General features: G+C 48.0%; 1 protein-coding gene across 12 annotated transcripts in view; it reads left to right on the top strand.

Moving 5' to 3' along the window:
* Positions 1-1,361: 1,361 nt before the first annotated feature.
* The window catches only part of Paqr8 (progestin and adipoQ receptor family member 8), a 47,262-nt gene continuing 42,623 nt past the window's right edge, over positions 1,362-6,000 (top strand). For all 12 annotated transcript variants that reach the window (XM_028868077.2, XM_028868083.2, XM_028868080.2 and 9 more), the window contains exon 1: positions 1,362-1,506. The gene's annotated coding sequence lies outside the window, so the exon portion shown is untranslated. The remainder of the gene's footprint in view (positions 1,507-6,000) is intronic.

The raw sequence follows: 6,000 nt of genomic DNA, 5'->3' as shown, positions 1-6,000 counted from the left end.
AACCTGTGGGTAGACCCTCAGATTTGGAAACTTTTAAAAATTTTGATTCTAGATTAGAGCTGAGTAGAAAGTGTGTGTGTGTGTGTGTATGTGTGTGTGTGTGTGTGTGTGTGTGTGTGTGGTGTGTGTGTGTGTGGTCCCTTCCTCTTAGCATTGCTGTACAGCTGAGTACCCTGGCTAAAATAATGAACGCCTGGTAATGTGGGAGGCCGTGGCTTTCCAGGATGCAGGAGCAGCCTGGACATCTCTGGGGTGAGGCAGAAATGAAGGTAGCAAAGCTGCACAGGGCCCTCCCCGGAGCTTTTGCACCCATGCCTTTGCCTGCTGGGCCACTGTCCTGTGGGGGAAAGCAGCGAAACTGAGCCAGGCCCCTGGACTCTTGCAGGGTCTGAATCTGTTTCAACCTGCCGCACAACAGCCCGGAATCCAAACATCTTCATTTACGGAATGGAAATAATCCCACTGTATAAACGGTTCGCTTTGCTTCTGAATGTTTTGCTAAAGATTCACCAAATAACAGATTTTTTTTTTAAATGTTGGGAATGGGTAAAATATTGTTAGATGCTTCGCTGCGACAGGGTGGGTTTAAAGGAAAAAAGCCCAAGCTCAGTAGTCCACAAACCGGTGGAGCTGTCTCGGAACAACAGCGAAGATGGACCTCTTACAGGAAAACCGATACAGACCACCTTCCCGGGATCTGACTCTCCCACCCCCTTTCTTCCTGATAATGCAGACAGCTATTGAGCAGCAAAACCAATTCGATTTGTTAACTGATGGTCCTGCTTCCTAAATGGATTAGAAAAAAAAAAAAACCACGATAAATACAGAGTGCATTGTGGGTGAAGAACAACTCCGGCCACTGTGGGCAGGACTTACTGGATGGAGGTCACACGGGTCTGCCTGGCACAGCCGAGTGACCTGTGTGATGCAATCACAGCAGAAGTATGAGTCTTGCACGGGGGTGTGAAAGTGTGTCTGCAGGGCCTTCCTGGGGTGCACTGTGTGATTTCTTGGGCCTTACCGCAAACATTCACCCCAGGGCAGTGAGAGAAAAGAAGGCCGGGGTTGGGATCAGCTCCTGAAATGGCAGATGAAGTTTGTTATTCCCCCTCCCGAGGGACTTAGAAAACGGTTTTGAGGGAGAACACAGAGTGCATGCCGCATCCCTTGCTGCCTCAAGCCCCCGGGGGAGTTGCAGTGAAAGGGGGGCGCGAGGGTCTGAAGGTGGGTGGAAGGAAGCGGCGTCAGTCAACTTCCTCGGCTGCCGTGGCTGTGGCAGCGGGGTGTGCACCCGGCTATGCAGCCCTCCCCTGGGCCGGGAAGGGGCGGAGCTGGGCGTCGCCGCCCGGGTTGTCCCCTCCTCCTCGGTGCTCTCGGGTGCAGAGCCCTCCGCGGTCGCGGCCGCTCGGAGGGAGCTCTCCGGGATCCCGAGGCGGGAGTGTGGCTGGCGGGGCTGGGCTGGGCTGCCGGAGCTGGACTGCCGGAGCTCGGCCGCGCCTGGTGTTGGTGAGTCCCGTCACGGCGGCTGGGGACAGGGCAGAATGCAAGTCTCCACTGTGATGCTGGGGAGCCTCTGCCGGAGCTCGGGAGGCGGGGATGTCAGGATCGAGACGTCGGGGAGCGCCTGACCCGACTCTGCAGAGAAGATGTAGAACCGCATTGACAGGTGCCCCGACCCCAGGGGCCGGGGCTGGGACCCGATGTTGGAGTTTCAATACTGGTTTTTAGAATGCAGGACAGACAGTCCAGACCATGGAGTTGGGAAGCTGCAGACCCCTGAAGGGCTGGGGCTTGGGAATCCGGACTGGCTAGTGAGGAGATTGGGGATGGGAGCCTGAGGGAGCTGGGGTTTGGGGTAGATGTCACGATTGTGAATTGTGGGTGTATGAGCCCGGAGAGCAGGAGAGACACAATCCAGAGGAGGGGAGTCCTGTGCGCATTCTTGGGGCGCCCTCCACAGGGCAGAGAGGAACGGAGCCCCGGGAGGGGAATGCCTAGTAGAGGAAGAACGGGGAGGAAGGGGGTTCCCGAGGGAGGGGAACCCCGGAAAGAGTAAGGTGAGCGAGGCGTGAGCTCCTCCTTGAGGAGAATGGAGCAGGGTACTCCGAGGAGATGCTACACGGAGCTCAGTAGTGCTGAAAACCATGGGCTGCTGATTTAGGGGCTATGGTGAACTGAGGGACCAGAGAGTACGAAAGGGCAGAGGTGGCCAGCGGGGCAGTGCTGGGAATGTCGTCTTTTCACGGGAGATAGTCGCGGACATCTCAAGAGGGTATCCCCTTGGCAGCAGATTGGGAAGCCCTAGACAGGACAAATGGGGACTGGGGACGCAGCGCTCAGCGAGCCCAGGAATATTGGGAACCTAATGGAAGGATGACCAGTTAGTTGCCAGGACCTGGAGGCAGCCAAATGTCTCAACTTCCTGAGCAGTTGTAGGTACCCAGTGATAAAAGAGAGACCCCTGGTCCTGGGGAGCACTTTGTCTTGCTTAAGTGACACCTCATATTTCTGACCTGGGTTAGAAATGCTTTGCTTGAGCATGTGATAAGACGAGACTTGGGCAAAAGGAATAGTCACAGAGTGAGATTTCAAATACATAAGGGATATCAACCTTGTGTGCTTTGGGCAGAACTCATGTAATGTAGGTGTGTGTCAAAGGCAGCTTCTGAGAAAATATGGAGGGCGAGGGGGGTGGACAAGCACATTGCATCCCACAGGCGAACTTCAGTGTTTTACTGTTGTGTAGTCGGTGTTTGTATTGGCGCGGGTTTCTTTTCCTGTGGTTAAGAAGTTACCCTTGTGGAAGGCACTATCTACAACTGCCCTGTTGAAGTTATTGGTGGTCTCTTCCTATGCTCTGAACTGCTCCATCCCTGGCATCTCAGAGGATACGTGTCTAAGGCATATCTGAAAACATGACCTAGGCATTGTCTGTTTTCCTTTGTTTATCTTGCGTGTGCAAGTCATTTCATTTAAAGTAATGTTGAGCATCTTGTTGACCTACCTTACATTGCTGATTATTTGTCGTGGGTAGTTTATTTAGGAATAACAACTGATTCATAGCGACCCTGTGATTTCTTTGCCACTGGAAGGCATTTGTGTTTGGGAAAGAATATCTTTCCTTCTAGGCTATGAGTACAGGGCCATCCTCTGGCACACATTGAGATGCCTGCTCCCTAAGAAATCCAAGGGCTGTTTTTGTTTGTTTGTTTGTTTGGTTGGTTATTTGTTTTTAACTTTTTTGGGAGGACAAGGACTCATGGAGCCCAGGTTGGGCTCAAATATAGCTAATCCTTCTGTCTCTATTTGCCAACTATTGGAATTACAAATGTGTGCATTACAAGAAATATTTTATTTGCAGTGCTGGATATTAAGCATGGGGCCTAGCACATGATAAGTAAGTACTCTACCCTAAGCTGAAGCCCCAATCTCTAAGTGCTATTTGGGGAGCTAACATTTAGTGTATCAGATTTTTTTGTTTGTTTTGAGACAGGGTCATCTGTGTATCCCTGGCTGGCCTGGAATTCACTATGTAGATCAGGCTGGCTTTGAACTTACAGAAATCCACCTGCCTCTGCCTCCCTAGTGCTTGGATTAAAGGCAGGCTCCACCACAGCTATCCCAGTCTGGGTTTTTGTTTTGTTGGTGTGCTTTTTAATTTTATTTTTGTTTGTTTCAAGTTTCTTTTTTTCCTTCAAGAAAGGGAAATCTTCAATAACTATGCAAACTAACAGGAAAAGCGTGCTTTCGTTTCAAAACATCGTATCAGGACTTGCTTTGCTGCGCAAAGCACATACATAGAGCTTATTGGATGGCCTCACCCTTGCACCCAAAATCTGAAATATCGTTATTGCAGCAGTATATTTATTCACTTCAATATAAAGCCAGCTGATATCTCAATTCTTTATCCAAGTATTAAAATAAATATGTCTGTATTCGTACATTCAAATGAATATTTCTCCCCTTCAACAGTGTTCCCTTGGCAAGCTGGGTACTAAATCGAGTGATGCTGTCATTTCTGAGAATAGTCCCGGAGCGCCTGCTTTGGAGCATCCTGCAGCACATTTGCTGATTGCCCCAGCGCCCGCAAACCTGCCGCCGTCGGCAGAGTCAAAGGCAGAATGAGGCCAACCTGGGCTTCTGGAAAACTGGGGCTGTAAAACGAAATACGAAAATAGTGACGATTCGCTCGCAGGCTTAGCAGCTCAAAGGGGGGCTTCCAGAAAGCCTACCACGACACGACTCAAGGTTGTGTCAGATGAATGACAGCAGCGGACCACCTGAGATAATCAACTTAGAAGCAAGAAGCAACGCCCCGGGAAAGGTTGAGAGGTTGCTGTCTGCTGGGCTTAGTTCATTTGGGTTTATTGGAAGGGCAGAGATGCGGGGCTGGGAGTGCACAGCCTAGCCAAGCTCTCAGCTCATGGTGCAGGTAATTAGAGACGGAGAAGAAGACCAGGGCACACCTCCCCACACACACACTATCCTTTCCTCCACCACTTGCCAATACTACAGTTCAAACCTTCTAGACAGAAGCCACTGGGAGACATTTTAGGTCCAAATCAGCCCGGTGAAGTGGCACATGCCTTTAATCTCATCACCAGGGAAGCAGAAGCAGGTGGGTCTCTGTCAGTTTGGGGGCAGCCTGATCGGTATAGCAAGTTCAAGCCAAATACATAGTGAGACCATCTAAAAACAAATTTAAGATACGAATTAATAGAAGTACCACCTTCATTTGGGTGTTTATACTCTAGTATATATTGGAAAAATAACTTAGAAATATCACTTAATTAGTATACCTTACAATGTATTAGGTCGTGCGAGAATAAATTTCACCTTGATATTCTTTGCTGGGCAGTTTGTATTGCTGCAGATTTTTACAAGCAGCAAAATAAGAGACTAGTTTTCTCTCTCTCTCTCTCTCTCTCTCTCTCTCTCTCTCTCTCTCTCTCTCTCTCTCACACACACACACACACACACACACACACACACACAAACAAAAGGTACCCAGGAAGCCATGCTTACATATACTTATGCCCAGTTCTTGAGTTTTGAGTTGTATTTTTAACTTTATACACAGGCAAATGGAAGAGAATAACTTCTGAAAATGCATTTAGCATGAGGATTCCGGGGCACATGGTGCAAGAAGCCGACAGAACCAGAACATAGGCCCTCTTTCTTCTTGGATTTCCCTAAATCCTCCATTTTCTTTTCAGGTTACGTAGCAAGAAAGTCCCCAGCACGGTGACTTGACTCTGGTCTAGGTGTGGTCTCGGATGACAGACATGTTGTGTCACCCCTCTGAACCTCAGTTCCTGCCATATGGATACTAATTTCCATTTCAAGTGACATCTGTTTTAAAATGGGACTAATAATAGGTGTGGACCCCATGGGTTTGGGAGGAAGATTAATTGTGACTTGTGCTTAACTGGATAAGTACTGAGTGGAGTCTGGCAATTTTTAATAGTCAAATCGTTTACTAGTAGATTTAAAAATCTTTTGACTTCATGTGAAATTTATAATTGTCTAACCAATGACAGTCTTTTAGCTAAGCTTTGTAACTTCATACATGAATGAGAAAGTTTTATTTTTATCTTTCTAACATCTTAGATTTTTGTTTTTTGTTATTCAATTTTAAATCGTGGCTTTAAAAGCCACCACAGTTACTTTACTTTTAATTTAGATGTTTTTTATGTGAACATTCCTTTTATGGTTGTATATTAAAGCTTGACATGGTAGTGAAAATGTAAAGGAAGAAGTGATTCAAAAGTTTCCCCTGTGGCCCTTTCCTCCTGCCCCAGGCAATAAAAAATGCCCTTCCTTTTACCTCCCTTCCCCCCTTCCCTTCTTCTCTCCCTCCCTCCCTTCCTTCCAGTGAAATACTGTTCACATGACAGATTTTGAAATGACTAGCCAAGCACTCACTGTCTAGTTAGAAGTGACTGAAGTTCTGATCCTCCCTTTTCCATTATGAGTACTGGGGTTCCAGGTACCTGCTAC

This window comes from Peromyscus leucopus, chromosome 16_21 (assembly GCF_004664715.2).
Source record: "Peromyscus leucopus breed LL Stock chromosome 16_21, UCI_PerLeu_2.1, whole genome shotgun sequence".
Classification (NCBI taxonomy): domain Eukaryota; kingdom Metazoa; phylum Chordata; class Mammalia; order Rodentia; family Cricetidae; genus Peromyscus; species Peromyscus leucopus.
The sequence above is the reverse complement of the archived record's forward strand: the minus strand, read 5'-3'. Positions and strand labels throughout refer to the sequence as shown.